Genomic DNA, 18869 nt, shown 5'->3' on the forward strand with positions numbered 1-18869 from the left:
GTTCACTCCATTTAATGCTTCTATGTGGAAAGTTTTGTTTGGTTGTTTGTTTGTTTGTTTTTGTTTTGGATTTTATTTATTAATTGGATATTTTTTTTAATAAGCATTCAATGCGAAATCGGACTCAATCCCTAACTATTCAAAAGCATATTTAAATATATCTTGTTCTAGCAATAGTTAATAAAGCTTATTCGAGACTCGAAAAACGAAATTAGAAATTCAACAAATCTACAAAACCAATCATACCATATTGACTATACTCTAGCGACACCTAACTATAATCTAGCGACACCTAAATGTTGTAAACAAAGATAATGAAATTAATTCCTTTTGAAGATATTTAATAAATGTCTTTTCTGAGTCGAACGGATAATAAGCACTCCATTTTGAAATATCCATCTTTATGAGTATGTCGCAAGTTTATCGCAGTATGCAAGCAAGACATCAACCAGAAAACCTCGCCGACGAATCGATATTCAATTGGGTTTACCTTTAAAGTAAATATCTTTGACAATTTATTTTCTTCCACATAAGAACTAAAAAAAAGAAACAAAGGGATTGTCCTTTCTGAAGGACCTAGCTTCAACTACTTTCAGTTCTTAGATGTTCTATTTTATGCCGAATTTGCATATTGCCAGAGTGAATTTACTGTAACCTTCACAGGATGAACCTCTGCCATTCAGTCAACTGAAATGTGACTGAAAGGTAACTGAAAGGTGGCTGAATAGCACAGATATGCCATTCAGTCACATTGCCAGACCATTCAGTTAACATTCAGTTGACTGAATGGCAGAGATTTATCCTGTGCTTGACATAGCACAAAAGTCATATCTCTCTAGACTTTTACTCAGATTTTATGCTTCCTTTTTTGGATTTAAAAGCAATCTGTTACATTGTATGCGTTTTGAGTTCTTTTACAAAAAAGGTGAACAAATCAAGGGCTTAGACATAACCAAGAGCAGTCTAGATTGAATGGTGTTAGTTCAAGTGAGATGGAAACATGTTTTATCTTAACACGGGATTGGTCTTCAATAACATCGGATTGTGATATGCAGTCATATCTATAAACATCTTCATGGTATTTTCTTGACTTTAAGAATAAAACTAAATGCATAATACACACAGAAGTATTAATTAACTGCCAGAATGATACAATGATACAAAAACTACATTTTAAATAATTCAACTATTTTTGCGAACTGTAAATAAATTTAAAAAACTGATGAACATAGACACAAACATCTTAATTTGTTTTGCCTCGGACTAGAATGTCTCGACGTCATTGGATGAATCGCGTCACGTGGTTGCCTCATAAATTTCTTTACAGGGCAAGCGTCAAGATTTAAACGGCAACATGGCGGACGTAACGTTATCTGAGCTGATTTTTTACACAAACGTTCAACCATACCTTTAACTTTTAAGCCCCAAAATATTTAGAGTGACCTCCCTTTGCCTGAGACGTAATATTATGATCCTACAATAGCATCGAGGTTTGCACAAACGACTGACGAGGAAGGTAAAAAATTTTAGAGAATTAAGCTATGAATTTAATCGTCATATATTATCTTTTGTTTGTTTAGATATCAGACTGTAGGTCCTTGACAAAACAAAACACTTATTAGGTTCGTTACTGACTGTTTACAGAAATGTGTGGGGTCGGTAAAGTCCATAGAAGGTTTGCACAAACGACTGACGAGGAAGGTAAAAAAATTCAGAGAATTAAGCTATGAATTTAATCGTTATATATTATCTTTTGTTTGTTTAGATATCAGACTGTAGGTCCTTGACAAAACAAAACACTTATTAGGTTCGTTACTGACTGTTTACAGAAATGTGTGGGGTCGGTAAAGTCCATAGAAGGCTCGGCTCCGCCTCGCCTTCTATGGACTTTACCGACCCCACACATTTCTGTAAACAGTCAGTAACGAACCTAATAAGTAATATTAAACCATCAATCTCTTAATGATATAACAACACTGTGTTCAAATAAATATTTTGATGCTAATTCATTGCCAAAACATCAAACTTTTCAAAATATATAGCATTTTATTTCAATGAAAAATGAAACACCCCTAACCGATTTTACATGCATAAATGACATTAAGATATTGTCAAATAGTACAATTTCAGTGGTATTTTCTTTTGCTATAATCTCCATATGGAAAGCATGCCGATATACCAAAAAAAAAAATACCAAAAAATAAAATCTGATTATTCTTTTAATTTACTTGTCTGCAAAAAGATGAAAAGCATGTTAAACCATTTTTTTTAAATAAAAAAATATTGTACAAATTTAGCTAAAAAATATTGCGTTTATATTTCAAAAGAAGATATTTTCATTTCAAAGATAAAAGGAAAATCATAGGATTGTGCTTTTAAAAGAATAATTAAGTTTCAATCCAACTGTAGAATCACCCTCACTATCATAAATAAATGCGTGAAAAGAGGATGCTGGTATTTTTTCATTTTATTCCAAATGTAGCATCTTTGATTGCTAATGCATGGGAGTTCATTGCCTTTAGATTTCAGGGGGATAAAACAGTAAACTTTAAGACGTCACTACTGCATTCCAGGAGTAGTCTTTTAAGAAACTTTTCTTTGAAATATTAATCTGTTTTTCTTTTTTAATGGCAAAAAAACAAAACAAAAATCAAAAGCAATTGCTTACCATTTTTCTTTTGATGTGATGGTTTTTCAACAATTTCAAATCGTTTTAAATGTATATAATATATATTCTAAATCGATGGAAATTTTGTAATCTCGTAGAGTATACAATATCGCTGTAAATCGATAAGTCTGAGATTAAAGAGGCTGAATGATCAAGTATTTGTCCATTAGTGCAATCTTTGATTTCAGGATGTGACATTTTCTGATCGTCTTCGGCTGATTACAGTTGTGTCCATATGAGGCATCCGGTAAATTTTACTATTTATTTGCGCACACATTGCGCCTTGTACTACTTTCTTTACTATGCAATTAATAAACCAGTGCCATATATCTTTTTTATTATGTTTGTTGTATGTATGTATGTAATGCATTCGCATTACATGAACAGGACTGACCAATGATACTAAATGCTGATCGTTCCTTTAAAAGAAAAACTTCTGAAGTCATTCCGCGCCGTCACAATGTCAAAGCACGCAGTTCTATGCTAAATTTTAGAGAATTGTATAAATAGAACAAATAGGGAAAAAATGAATTATTCTAAAAAGGCAATTATTGTTGCCTTTGATTACACCAAGACTCAGTTTAGAGACAGAGACGACTTTTATGGTTTCTGGTTTTAGTCCTTTAATGTGGTAAAAAAAATCGTACTATTCAAGCTTTAAATATGAATAATTATTAAATCTGTACAAAGAGATTCCTGCTAAAGAATGTAAACTGAGAATAAAATTGCCAAAATTGATATAAAATACCTAGTTTCTTTTTATTGCCCTAATATAGGTTTTGGTTATTTTATTACTTTGATTTTTTCCAGCGCAAGATGTGTTTGCATGATACAGGTAGTAGTTTAAGTACAATACACATAGACCATAGTAATGCCGTATATTCAGTTCTTGTCAAAACTAAAAGAGATTTCAATATGTTTTCTACTTTTGCAATAACAAATAAGATTAAAGATGATACATCGCTTTAGTCAATTTGTGTGATTTATTTTCAAATTTTGGAGAAATATAATTTAAAAAAAATGTCTTCTCAATTTAAAACAATTAAATAATACTCTTAATGGGAAACACAGAGCGCTGTGCCTCTTCAAAAAACACTACAGTATAAGTGATAATGTAACATTTATGTTTTGTTATACTTTAATGTTAAATACTGAAATCTGATTGGTTTAGAGGCAGTTGATAATCCGTTCTACTATCCTCAGCGTTCGCAACACACTTAGCAACGGGTAACACAACGAATTGTTACATGCGCGTAAATCATGCGCGTACGGTTCTCCGTGGAATTCACTTCATTTCTATAAAAAAAAAGCAGCAAAAAAATCTCTAAAATTAAGACATTCAGTATAATAATATAAATAGTGCCTGTTTGGGAGGATAACAGTTGAAATTGACACCCCTCGAAAACCATTGTCAACCTCCGCTTTGCGTCGGTTGACAATGGTTTCTTTGGGGTGTCAATTTCAACTGTTACCCTCCCAAACAGGCACTATTTATATAATAGCTCTCAATATATTTTTTTTCTTAAAAAATCTGCTCAGAAACTGGCTTTGGATGGCCGAAATCAGTTTTATAGTACCATAAAGCATTTGTAGCTAATTTAAAAATCAAGGATAAAATTCATGTTGATATTAATGCAACCAACATAAAAAATGAAAATATACCCCAAAGGTGCTTTCTACACAGTCCTTTTGTCTTATCATTAGATATCCATTTTATCTTAAAGATGCAAACTGTTTTAATGATTGGATAAAATAAGTAAATCGATTTTAAACTTTCAGCATCAATGATGAATCAATCAGTTCGTATGCTTTATAAGATAAGTGTTGAGACGATTTCCCTTGTGACTTCATTTCAACATGAAATCCTTTACTAGAATCGTCAGTTTTTCTACGTGTCTCTTAATATTTACATTTGCGGAGCAAAATCTCTTACAGAATGCTTTTTCGCAGGTTCCGAACATGAACAATATTATTCCTGACACGGATCCTCTGTTTGAGGAAAAAGTTTCCTTGCTGCAATGTATGTCTCTTTGTGTGACCTTATTGCCCTGTTTATCTGTGTTTGTCGCGAAGAGAGGATCTTGTAGAGGATATCAATTATCCCATCGTCATCTTAACGGAGTAGGGTTTCTCAGTGCCGAAGGCGAAACCTATTACTACAAAGGTGAGCTTTTCGGGAAAAATGATTTTCATTTGACTTTAATTGATAATCTAAAATCGCATTTTTACTATTGGTCAATTATTTGATTAAATTCATTACGTATATTTCATAACAAAATAATTGTATTTCTTGCACGGCAAAGAATCGGGAATACGTTCTGTTAATAGATGTTTTCTAAAGTAGTGTTTTGAATTGTTTTATTTAAACATTTTATGCAATCCCGCAAGCTTTTTTATATCACAGCGTTGTTTTATTTAACAACGAATGGTGCCTGATGATATTCAACAAATTATTAAAATATTTGACTTCAATCTTCACTTTTATTGTAATGTATTGCAGAGCACAATTGTTTAACAACGGGTTATATATGGAATTCAGCACACGAATACTGCTACAAGTACCACACTAAGTGGAGAATTCCCAGTGGGGCCATTAACCGATGCTATATGGAAGATCCAAGAAGTCATCTTTTTCTTGTCGACTCAGAAAACGCGCTTGAATTCTTGCAGTAAATAATTGGTATTCAAAAGATTTTATTGCAAATATTTTTGTCTCTTGAATTTTTAATCTCTTGTGGGGCTTTTTTCTCAAGTTACATTGTAATATTCAAAGGCCAAAAAGAGCAAACTTTTGTCCTATTTTTTTTCTCAAGACCTTTATGGAACAATTGTGTACCTACAAGGAAAACGAAAAGACGGATCTTCTCCATTCCTGGACGACTTTGGAAGAAATATCACTTTTTTAATTGGAAAGAAAATGAGCCTTCAACACATGACAGAGATGTTTACATACGCACAACTGCTGCAAATTATGCACTCATGGAAGTATCAACTGGCTCAACTTATAAAAATTTCATTTTTAACATGTAACATGTAACATTTTCTAATCAAAGACCGCGATGAAAAACAGTTACATCCTTACAACGTTGAAGTTATACTCACAATAAAAAACTATTTATAATAATTAGGAATCATCGTTTTTTCCTTATAACAGTTCTTATAATCATAAGACATATCTACATAGTTGTATAAATCGCTTGATGCTTGATATTTTTATAAATCTATAAATGATTATTATAATACACAAAACCTGTAGATCACTTTTATTTACATAAAATAGACATTAGATTCTGAATAATAATACATTTAACTATAACAACACAAAACATGTAGAAACTTAGATATTATTTGTACAAAATAGATACATTTATTCAAAGGGACATTGTCACGATTTTGGTCAAAAATTATTTTTCTAGTTTTAATGTTTACAATGTTTCAGAGAGGCATTTTTAATAGGCAACCGATATTTGAGTGTCATTTGTTGAGTTATAAAAAGGTTACAGAGGTTAATACAAAGATAGACAAATAAGCTGAAATAAAGATTTTTTTTACTGGTATATTGAACCTATGTAAAAAAAAAAAAACAGGACACGAGCCTTGTTTACATGACAGAGAACTGTGAGCCCCGTATCTTGCTAATAAATCTACAAATGACTCTCAGATTTTATTTGATTATCAGATATGCATTTCTTATGCATTGTAAATACTAAAAACATAAAAATAGAATTTGATCAAAATCGTGACCATGCCCCTTTAAAGCGACTTTAACACGATATGAGCTCAAAATTTTCTAAATTTTTTTTTCAATTTTTATGTCTAGAATTGTTAATATAGATGTTTTCTATGCTTTGACAAAATTTTAAAATCAAATATCGAGTTACAAGCGAGTTACAGAGATAGAATTCTTTGTTTTTTAAAAAGAGCTCGAGTCCTGTAAATGTTTACATATTTGTTGTATTGGTATAAGTTTCAATCTAATGTTGCTGTTTAATGTGATGAAATAATTTATTAACCCATTGAATAAGTCTGCTTTGTTTCCACAAGTTATTTTGATAAGAAAATGGCAAAATTTCTTTACTTAAAAAAACAAACATAAGACTCGAGCTTTGTTTACATGACAATGACTTCGTTCATCTGTATCTCGCTTGTAACATGACTTCTAGCATTCAAATTTTGGTGAATCATTCAAAATACATAAATTATTTACTTTTTATACATAAAAATCAAAAATAACATTTTCATCTGAAATCTTGTACAGGTTCCTTTAAAAGAACTGGCAACAAAATAATGCAATATCTGGTTTAATATGGTTTCATGCTTTGTATGCTACTTGCTAATAAAACAAGTTTACCAAACATGATAACAATTATCATTTTTGTATGTATTTCATGTGAGCTGCGCAGGCCTAGCTTTTTAAACTAAATATGATAATATGATAATATAAGAAGTCGTATCATTGAAAATGAAAAAAATACTCCATTTTGACACAAGGAGCCTTCTTATAATTGTACTCAAGTGTTAATGAAATTTTCATGTATACTTAAACAGCAAAACCTAACATTTTGAATACCTGAATATTTGATGTTTGCATGTATGTGAAATATATTAAATTCATACATTTAATATCAATTAAAGCAGATTAATATAATATTTCTTGGTCATCAAATAAATAGTAATATGAGAAGATAAAAAGACTCTCTCTCTCACTCTCTCTTTCCCTCTCTCTCTCTCTCTCTCTCTCTCTCTCTCTCTCTCTCTCTCTCTCTCTGTCTCATTATATTACAATAAAACTGGAAGAATCTAAGCATATTTTATCCGATTTACAAAATAATAGTAAAAAGAAACTTTTTACCATCAACGACATCTGCTAGAATTGTTTTAACAATTTTTTTTTTTGGGGGGGGGGTGGTTTGGGGACTAAATATTTACATTACTCCTCTAACTAAAATCACGACGCCATATCATCTACTTATACAAATCAGAGCTGCCACCATTTAGGGATATTTTGTTATATCACCCCCCCCCCCTTCTCATTTGTAAACACACTTAAGTGTACTGTAAATAAACTATTTTTCCCAACGCAATTCTATTTGGCGATTTACTCAAGATGAACCGGTTCGTTGCGACTATATTTCGCGATCAAGCCCCTTTCGCACATTTTTTTATTAACAACTATATGGCAATGAGATATGGTCCGACCGAGAAATATTGCAACAACGAAGTTCTCGCGAACCTTGCGAAAATTTCTCACACGCGAATGAAAGTTGGCTCACAGTATGCTTTTATACTGTATGTGTAATTGTTGTGTCGGGTGAGTTACTAGATTCGTGGCTTGATATTGATTAACCAAAAAATAATGCAATAACTTGCCAAACAGTAAACACATTGAAGTTTGAATCTTTCGGTATTGGTATTGACATATGTTATTACAATGTTTCTGAAGTAAAACCAATCGAAAATACGTTTGTTGAAAATTGAAATCCTTGATTTATAAAAATCATTGAGAACACAGTGCTGCTATCGTGAAAAGTTGACAAAACAATCCTATTCTGTATCCTGCATCCTATCCTGCAAAAAAGCTTTATTCTATCCTATCCTATCCTATCCCATACCATCCATTTGTAGGAATAAGAGTGAAATAAAACGAAATTAAGTTCTATTGGCAAAATACTGAAAGAACTCAAGATTCCATGTACAGATTCAACTGACGTCGCAAACGTCAAACTATGACGTCATTGATAATGCACGATGTAAGCATGATTACACAGTATAAAATTTCTATATAAAACATTTTAAAGTTCAGTGTATATGCATTTCTTCCTCAAATATTTAATAAAATGATGATTTTGTAAATAATCACAAATAATTCTTTATCAGTATTAATTAAAATCTGCTATTTCAGTAAAAAGTAAGCAAATAATTACCCCAAAATAGAGTGGTCTGTTTTATGTTCTGTTACTAAAATTTTCAAAATTTGTAAAATACATAATGGCCACACTTGAGTACCTTTACAAAATTTTGCAGGCAGAAGCATTTATGCAATATCTCTCATTTTTAAAAGTTTAATTTTCAGCTATTTTTGACGACCATAGTATGTTTAATGATGCGCATGTGCTAAAGGGTGCGGCCGAAGTGAAAAAAATGCACATGCATAGAAGCAGAATATTGTGCCCTACATTATACGAAATTACAATTTGTATTATTCCAAATCTGAGTTTTGTGAAAATTTAAAGGCACACTTTGATGCTTCGTGACTCTGGCTCTTTAAACTTAAACCTGATTTGCTACAGGATGCAGGAAAGAATAGGATAGGACAGGATAGGATAGAGATTGACTTCATTATTTCTATCGAGTATCCTGTATCCTGTATCCTATTCTATCATTGTCACCTTCAGGATAGCAGCACTGTATAACACATCTTACACAGAATACTTATACATGTCTTTTGATGCATGAATTCGAAATTCGGAAAGATGGCTCCTTTCTTATGTATATTCATAGTTTGATATTATACAAATCCAAATGTTTGCAGATGACATCTTCTGGTATTTAAAATAGTTCAACCCCGTGATCTTGTCCTTGAAAAATTGAAATCTATTACAGTCTAGATAGTAGAACTTCATGGAATATTCTATAAATGCCGTGATATCATAAGAATTCGTGGTGGCTCAATGTTTGTGGTATTCGTGTATAGCCCTCTAACAAGAATTTGTATCCTTCACGAAAACAAATGATTTAGTTTACTAGCTCTGAAAACCATTCCATCCAAGAAGCAAAAACACAACAATCCACGAATATTGGTCCCCTCAAATTTAAATAAATCCATAGAAATATGTGGCAAAGTTATATCTAATCAGAATTTCATTTACGAAACACTGGGCTTTTTAAAGCCATTAGGAAATTAAAACTATTTTTGTTTGTAAAAGTAGGGAATTAAACATTCCAAAAATCACATTTTCCTTGGTATACGTGCACTGTATTTTTATATAGTTTAAAAAGTCGTCATTTTGAAGGCAAACAAGAAAAAAAACCTGAACGCTACCATTAAAGATAAAATTAGACATAACACATCATTAAACATTTTCGCTAATGAAGATTTTTTTAATCATATAAAAACCATTTTATATCAATCGAAGATTTCATCAAGATTGAAATTTCCAATCAAACAAAAAAAAAGTCTTTGATCGCCCAGCACTAGATTATTATACACATATGTACGTATTATATTAAAAAAAAAACTGTCATTCTTCTGATCCGCTAGTTTGTCAGACTAAATTGTTTTTGGTTCAATTCAGGTTTCCTTCAGAAATTGAATTGCAGATCGAAAACACTTGCACGATTGGTGTTTTAGTTTAAAAACGATACTAACGTTCATTTTATTTGGAAAAGAGTAGCCGAAGTTCTAATTCAGGCCTTATAAATTGAATATTCTTCGTACAAATATGTATGTGTCGCGATCTGTTGAAATGTTATAAGATTAACTTGAATAAAGATAGGGATGGTTCTGATGAAAAAAAGTTTTCAGAAGGCCGTTTGCAAGCATTTTGTGTGTATCTTTAAAAAATTCAAGATTCGTGCTTTAATGCACCGTAATATTAGGAACGAAGTGTACAAACAGATCGCAAAAGGTATTCAATATTCATTTGAAAAAATTAAGAAAAAGAAAATCACTCCTTCAGTATTATGAGGGGATTTCAGCTTGAAAAGGCTTAAGTTTATACATATAATTATATTTTTGATCACACACGACCGTATTTTGATCAGCTCGTTATATTAAAAGGATGGTTACATATTAGTAACTACTAGACTTTGACCCGTGCATGCACGGATTGACATTGCATATCGGACATTTACCGGCGACTGAAAAAGGCACATCGACACACCATATTATTGACATTTAAATAACAAAGCTTAAGCCTACAATAATGCTACTAATTTCACTACACTTTCCTTAGTTTGAATAATCTGTGTCTCGGGGAGGGCCCTCACTCCAATTACAATGCCTCCCATATACCCGTTATGTAGCAGAAAATTGCAAAATCGCTTTGAAACGATTTAGGAGAAAATTAATGAAGTTGCCTTGAAAAACAACCCAGTCAAATTTATTATAATAAACCTTTTTGAGACTGTAAATACCTTTCATCTAAAAATTCGAATCCAAGAAAAATGGAAGAATGCAACACTTTTTCACCAACGTACATGTATTTTCTTTGCTACAGAGACAATACACGGAACGCATTCTATAGACTTGGTCCGTAGGACAGAATTCGTTTTTACGATAAAGCATATTCTATCTTCATTCTCCTAAAACATACAATGTGAATTTTTTTGCATGTAATCAAATATTTTTTGTCATCTCGATAACAAAAGTAAGTACATGCATGTACTTACAAAAATGTTTTTGAAATTTATATTTGTTAAAATATGTTATACTTTCTCTCATAAGAAATCATTAATATATTCACAGAATATATAGCAAATTTCCCATTAAATTTGCCCGTATTTGTATTATCATCTCTGAGTTTATTCATGCAAATATGATATTGTGAAAACATAGACTAAGGATCCCGTTAACAGGAATGTATTGCGCAAGCGCAAGATTGTAAAATCCAAAAAATCCAGATGATTTCCGGGATTTTTTTAAGGAATTTTCGTTCATTATTAATTAGCGAGGCTTAACTGAGAAAAAATAAAAACAAATTGGTAATCTTCAAAGACCAATGATGTTTAAAATATATAAAACAAAAGACAGCATTTTCCCGATTTATCGGTATTAAAGACCAAAAATTTGAATCTATTATTTTAATTTAGTAGAATAGATTCTATAAAATTCATTCTGTGGCTAATTTTTTGTAGCAATTTTATTCTTATGCATATTTGTATCCATTGAAATAATTTTTTTAAACGAAGCAAGCTTTAGGGTCTACAAAGATACCGGTATGCACGTACAATAGTAAATGATGTTTTAGCCAAATCAAACTAGAAACCTATTGATTTGGTGCCTCTTAAGATCAATACAGTCACGTAATTTGTATATAAAAGACAAAATCTCTCACTCTTTCATTTTTTTTCAACATGAAACTCTGTTTTATCATTTCTAGATTATCTGTTTGCCTCGAGGCAGGTGTAATTGCTTTGCAGGGTTACCAATCTAGCGTTTTTCGGCAAGCTGTTGAAATGAACAATGTTTTACCGGAGATAGCACCTTTATTTGAGAAAACAATTCCGTTATTGCAATGCTTGATAAGTTGTATTGCTTTGCCTTCATGTCTGTCGGTGTTCGCCTCAAAGCAAGGAGAAACTTGTAAAGGATACCAGTTCCCACATCGCCATAAAACTGGGATAAATTTTCTACACGTCGAAGGAGTAACATATTATGCTAAAGGTAGGTTTTCAATAGGGAAGATGTCGAAATATTTTCAATTGCTTTTTTTTTTCTTTATTCAGATTACTTGATTTATAAAATCAAATATTGTGTAGAAAAGAAATCTATATTGTTTGAAAGATCTCAACATAATTTATATCGTACCATTCAGTTTGAATTTATATATCAGAAACATTGAAGATATTTACTTTATGTGAGAGGAAACTTTCTTTCGCGTTCATGATTTAGTCAGGATAAAGTCTAAGCGGGCTGGATTGCCGTGGTTAATTTTAGACTAAATTTATCTTCTTTGAAAGGAGAGTTCTATATTATAATATGGGAAATATATACATATACGCTAACTTTACATCTCACATACAATGAATTTTTTCTTTACTGAGTAATATTTTACTACTAAATCATAAATATTATAAAAATATCAAGTAGATATAATTCTTTATTTATCAATAATTTAACCCCCATAGATAATCCGTGAGAAAATTACAATTACAATTTTTTTTCTTTGTTGAATTAGACCATTGTTATTGAATTAGACCATGTTTTATTTTGCTTACAGAAAATGTTAACTCTTATGATTGTATGAACCCTCTGCTGTATGTTCATTTGCTTTAAAATAAAAGTATCATTCATTGATAGATTTTTTTTAAATGTATAAAATTATTTGCAACTGTGCAAGCATGCAATCAATTTTTTAAAATTTGTAATCTTAACCTTGGAGACTTTAGGTTTATTTTACGTCGCAGTTCATGAGTGTACAACGCCTGGTTACACCTGAAATCCCACACACCTGTACTGCTATAAATATCACACGTTAGGAAAGACGTGTGAGGATGCAAGCACAGAATGCAGAAAAGAAGATTCCAGAAGTCACCTGTTTCTTGTGGACTCGAACAATGCACTTTCATTTTTGCAGAATATAATTGGTATCTTTGAAATATAATTAATTTTTTTCATTTTATACGTTTTGTATTGTTATACCAATGTGCAAGAAAATATGAACTAGAAACTTTTGTGTTAGGTTTACGCATTAATTTGGGCAGTGATTCTTAAATTTAATTGTCGCAGTATTTCAACGGTTTTATCTATTTTTTAGAGAGAGAGCATCTTCTAATATCTCAGACATGCAATGTAAATGCTTTTGTTTTTTGTTTTTTTTTTTTTTATTTCTAAGTTTAAATTAAATCTTGAGTATTCTTTAGAGTAAAAAAATTTACCTACTTTTGAAGTGCTTCTTGTTCATTTGTAACAATACCTTGTATTTTTTTCTAGATATTTATCAACGGCCTATGTATCTTCAAGGAAAGAGACAAAACGAATATTCACAATTCTTTGATGACTTTGGGAAAAGAATGACATTTTTTAATTGGACGAAAGGAGAACCTAAACCAATAATAGATGCTCCCTACATTAGAACAATCAGTCGGTTTTCAGCGTTAATTGAAGTATCAAAAGGACATTTAAACCGGCATTTCATGAGTTTCATTATGTAGGATTTTTTTTCTTGATCTATATTATGTAACTTTAAAACTTAGAGAAAAATACGGTACCATCAATATCTTCCACTTATCAAGTTAATCTTTTCATTTTTGTATTAAACAAAACGACAGTTTTGCATAAAAATACAAATAGCTTAGTAATGTTATATATTTGAATATGATTATACATATATGTTGAAAATATATCTTGTTGTTTTTCATATGTATTTTGTGTCGACAAGTTTTTTAAATTGATTTAGTTCAATGTTATTTTCACTTTGGGCTTTTTTAATAATTTTTAAACAAGATGTGGAACTTTTGTCAAATCTTTAATGTAATTTATTAAAGCGTTCAACTTGATGTAAGTTTTTGGGAATATGTGTAAATAAATTTAATTAAGCTATAAATTTTATAACTTTCTTTTTCTAGATGCGCTTTTTAAGCAGTTAGTGTTGTATGTATATACGGACGTATTATATGAGTATACATTAAAAAATTAATGTTTCAAATTGTTTTTTTTTCCAAATCATTTTTAGAAATAAAGCTGAAACACATTGGTATTTGAGGATATTACGTTGTCTTACACTGAAATGAGGATTTTTTAAGCTTGTGTTACATTAAAAGTTTAATATGAGAGATTTCTAAACGTTACTAGTCTACAAATTTAAAACGTACCAGCTGTTATGGGAATATAACTTTTGATATTTTTTCTCTATTGCATTAGATGTTTGAATTTACCTTAACATCTATATATGCATGCTAGTGTTTATTTTTATGACTTGGTTAAATAGAACATTTGCAGAAAAAATCATTTTTATTAGATTTTAGATTTTAACTGTCCCACCATTAGTCCTTGCACGGATATAACATGGTCCACCACGTGCACGTGGTCACCTATTTAAATATCGAACAACGTGGCATAATAAGTTTTCTTCTACACATATTTGAAATTAGATACATGGATTGACTCATTAAACATACAGCTGCACTAATTACAATTCTGGGCTACCGTAACATAACAGCTGTTTAAATTAAAATTACACATACCTCTAGTCTAACTCTACTCACAATGCAGAATTAATATAAACCATAAAAATAGAAAAAATATACCACTTACTGGGTTGTATCTCTCTCACACAAAAAAGCCCACACAGGGATGCTGTTCCCAAGATCACAAAGCATGGGAAACGCCCAAGATATCTCAGCAAGAGTACAGACACGTCCACACAGCTTGTCGCCCAGAATACATCTTACCTCACTCTTCAAACCACTAAGCAAGTTGATTTAAAAATAAATAATACCTGTTAAACAGGTTTTCTCCAGTAGTATTACTACACCCAGTGACCACTCATGCAAGCAAAAATATATAAATAACTCAAAAGTATGGAAATACATTTCAAACAAAATTTAGATACCAGAACCAACCAAAAGTATGGTAGTATGTTTGGAACATAATTGTGACAATATTGAATTCAGTTAATGTATTCTAACAATGTTACTATAAGAAACCATCGATGTTCAAACTGCTTCAGTCGCTTAAAAGTGAAAATGTTAAAAATACATGTATCTGTAACCTTGGGAAATATACAATTATACTTTTCTACAAAATGAAGAACATTCTCCGTTATTAACTTTTGTTGTTGTTCTTTTATTTATTTCTTAACTAATTTCTTATTTATTTATACATTCTGTACTAAAATATTGTTTTGTATAGTATTTAAATGCTTATATGCATTGCAATAATTGGTCCGGTCAATTAGGCAACATTTGAATGAACACATGCTGTACAAAATTCGATTATATACAAAACAAATGTTACATTTTTAGTTATTCCTGTCCAATCAAAAGTGCACGGAATAAAGTTCCTGAATGACCTGGATAACAAAATTATTTTCATTTAAACAACATGTTATTACTAAATATGCTGAAACAATTCTTTTTTTCGGAAGCATGTCAACATGACAGACGGATTTAAACTTCTAAACGCCTGCAAACATAAAAAAATTCAGTGCTCATCCGGCACTGACTTAATTGGTATGTGTAATTGTGGTACCTACTTTTCCCGCTAAGTCAGATCAAAACAGTAACGAGTTACATTTATCTTGGTCTTTTTTATTTTTATTTTCAAAGGACGCGACAGCGTACAACTTCGGATGGACCTGTCAAATTATGCCATAGAAGGTGTAGATCTTTTTTTAAATGGTATATGCCTATTGTTGCTTTACCTGTTTTAATTGTACTTGACTTACTAGTACTAATAGTCTGACGAGGAGAAACTGAAGGAAAAGAAAGGAAAACTGTGTTGTCATCTGTTTTGTTTATGCAATCTAAAGTTAATAAAAAAGCAAATGTTTCAATCTCATTTTTTTCTGTTTCAATATTAAGATTGAAGTCAATTTTGAATAAAGTGTATGTGGCAAACACATCATTTTTACTGTACAACTGTAGCAACCCCGTGTCTCTGTTCATGCGTGGGTAGGTTAAGGGAATGTATTGGCAATTTAACGTCTTGGTTTGACTGTAACATTACAAATCGTATGTTTTCATAATTGTAGTCAAGCAGACTAAATACTTAGTTTTTCCTGTTTAAATTGATGTCGATGCAAAAAAAATTCGATACTGTAAATTCCTTATATTACGCGAGTACTTAAATCCGCGATCCTGCTGTTTTGTATCAAATCGCGAGGGATGCTTCTCGCGATTTTACGCGGATATAAATTCCTCGCGTTTAATAAGGATTTTACAGTTATTCATTAAATTTGGATAGTTCATTACTACAACCTTTCTACAGTATCATGTGATACAATGTAATTATTAATAGCCTACGTATATTCCTTAATATGAAATGAGATAGAACTACACTTCACCCCGGTTTCTAAAAATTTTAAACAATAAACAATAAACATTAACACGTGAACGCAAAACATCTCAGTTTTATCAAAACGTTTACTAGAATTTGCTGTGCTAATCCCTTTTAAAAAGTTATTTCTCCAGTTCTAAAAAATCTTCCCAAATTTATATAATTTGCACGTAAAACGGTGTATAATATCTTTCAAACACATAACACAGGAATCTAGCAGCATTTTTCCAGCTTAGCTTTGATCAAGCTATTGTATTAATTTGTGTTAAATATGAAGTTTATGGCCGAGGAATAACCGAATATTTGATCAAATTAACCTATGTTCTATTTTTCTCAAATCACACCAAAATACTGTTTATTCGCTTTCTTAGATTTCTTGTATTTTACCAATGCTCTCTAATTAAGTTTTCACGAAATTTTATTTTTAATCGTGACCTCATCTTTGTATAAATTAACATTATCTAAAATGTTATATTTATTTTCGTTTCGCAAAATCACTCTGAAATTTATACTCAAATATGATTGGCTACGGGATGCATGAAAGGATAGGAGAGTATATAATTCAACTTACGTATTTATATCGTGTATCGTACAACCTGTAACCTATCTTATCCTTTCCTTCTCAACATTCAAAATGACAGCACTGTATCTCGAGTGCCCCATATGAACACTAATCTACCACTCTTAATTCATGTGCTCCGTCATGATAACGAATTTTCCACTTTAAGCTCGTGTAATCGGACATAGAAACAAATCTTCCATCATTACCTCGTGTGTTTAAATATAGACAATAATATACTAGTCTTACCTCAAGTTCTCGTACATTGACACTAATATACCACTTTGATCGGACATGCACACCAATTTACCAGTCTTTCCTCGTCGATACATCCGACATTGATACTGATCTACCACTCTTACCTTGTGTGTTCGGACAAGGACATTAATACTGTAAATTCCTAATTAAACGCGAGGAATTAATATCCGCGTAAAATCGCGGGAAGCCCGTCTCGCGAATTTTAAAATCTCGCTTTTAATTTTCAGACATATGTAAACTACATGAAACTATGATAAAATTTCGGCATTCGCGATTTTATGTTCTCGCGATTTGATGGAAAACCGTTGAATCGCGGAATTAAGTACTCGCGTAAAATAAGGAATCTACAGTACACCACTACTACCACATGTTTTCTGACTTAGACATTGATCAAACACTCTTACTTCGTGAGTTTGAACATGGACACTAATCTACCACTTTTCCTCGTGTGTTTCGACATGGACATTAACATATCACTTTAAAATAGTGTGTTTGGAAATAGGCAATAACCTACCAACCTCACTTTGTTTGTTTGGACATGGGCACTAATTATACCACTCTTATTTCATGTGTTCGGACATGAACACAATTATTAAAATCATTCTTTTAGTTTTGAATAGAATACAATCTGTTTAAGCAGCTTCACTTTATTTCTCTATCATGCTTTGGTAAAATATAATGACAATGAAATGGTTATGTAAAACATGTTACATGTATCATGTGTTTGTTTATTAACAAACTTTGGAAATCAGTTTCATCTTGTTGTTGCCTTAAAAAAGACAAGGAAATATTTTTTTTCTTCAACTGTACATCTGGAAAATAAAATATTGTTTAACAATGTACAAACAAATGATGTAGAAGCTTTATGGATTTTTCTATATTTTAAACAGCCTTTGGAAAATATTATATATGTAAAAGAAATAAAAATAATACATGTGTAAACGTTTTGTAGTTATTTTGTAGAAAATGGGAAATTTTCGCCCCTGTTTTCTTTCACCTATACGCCCTCGATGTCAGCGGAGAATTTAAGACTGGGAAATTTAAACGAATGATTGTTTACAAAAAGTGTCTTTTTTATTGTTTGTTGGCGAATTCAAGAGTGGGCTAAGCGATTTGCAAGTGCAGAAGAGCAAAAAAAAGCACGAGGCAAAACTAGCCCTGCATACAGTCCATTAATGTGTACGTTCTACTTGGAAAAGACTGAAAAAGTATTAGGCAGGAGATACTTTGATTCTATTCTTCTCTGTTTAATATTAAGAAAAACCGAAGATTTAATGTCTACATAGTATTTGTGCGGGTTTTTCAAAAAGGGCTTTGTTCGTACCGTGTTGTCTAAACGTTGACTTCTGTACCATTTCCTTTTTACTTACTACATCAAATGAACTGGCGTTTCCGATATGTTTGATGCCTCATAAGAACTTAAAGAAGCTTAAATATAATGACGTATTTGCATTTCTCTGAAAACAAAAAGAGAAAATTTAAAAAGATATGATTTTTAATTGTACGCAAATAAAACAAGAATTACATATAAAGGAGATTACAATTAGCGTTACTGATAACGAACAAATATTTATTTGATAAGAATATAAAATATAAGTTTTTTTCACAATTTAAACCTACAATTTTTTAAGCATTTTTGAGTTGCTGGTTGTTATTTGAGGAAT

This window comes from Crassostrea angulata, chromosome 8, assembly GCF_025612915.1.
Source record: "Crassostrea angulata isolate pt1a10 chromosome 8, ASM2561291v2, whole genome shotgun sequence".
Classification (NCBI taxonomy): domain Eukaryota; kingdom Metazoa; phylum Mollusca; class Bivalvia; order Ostreida; family Ostreidae; genus Magallana; species Magallana angulata.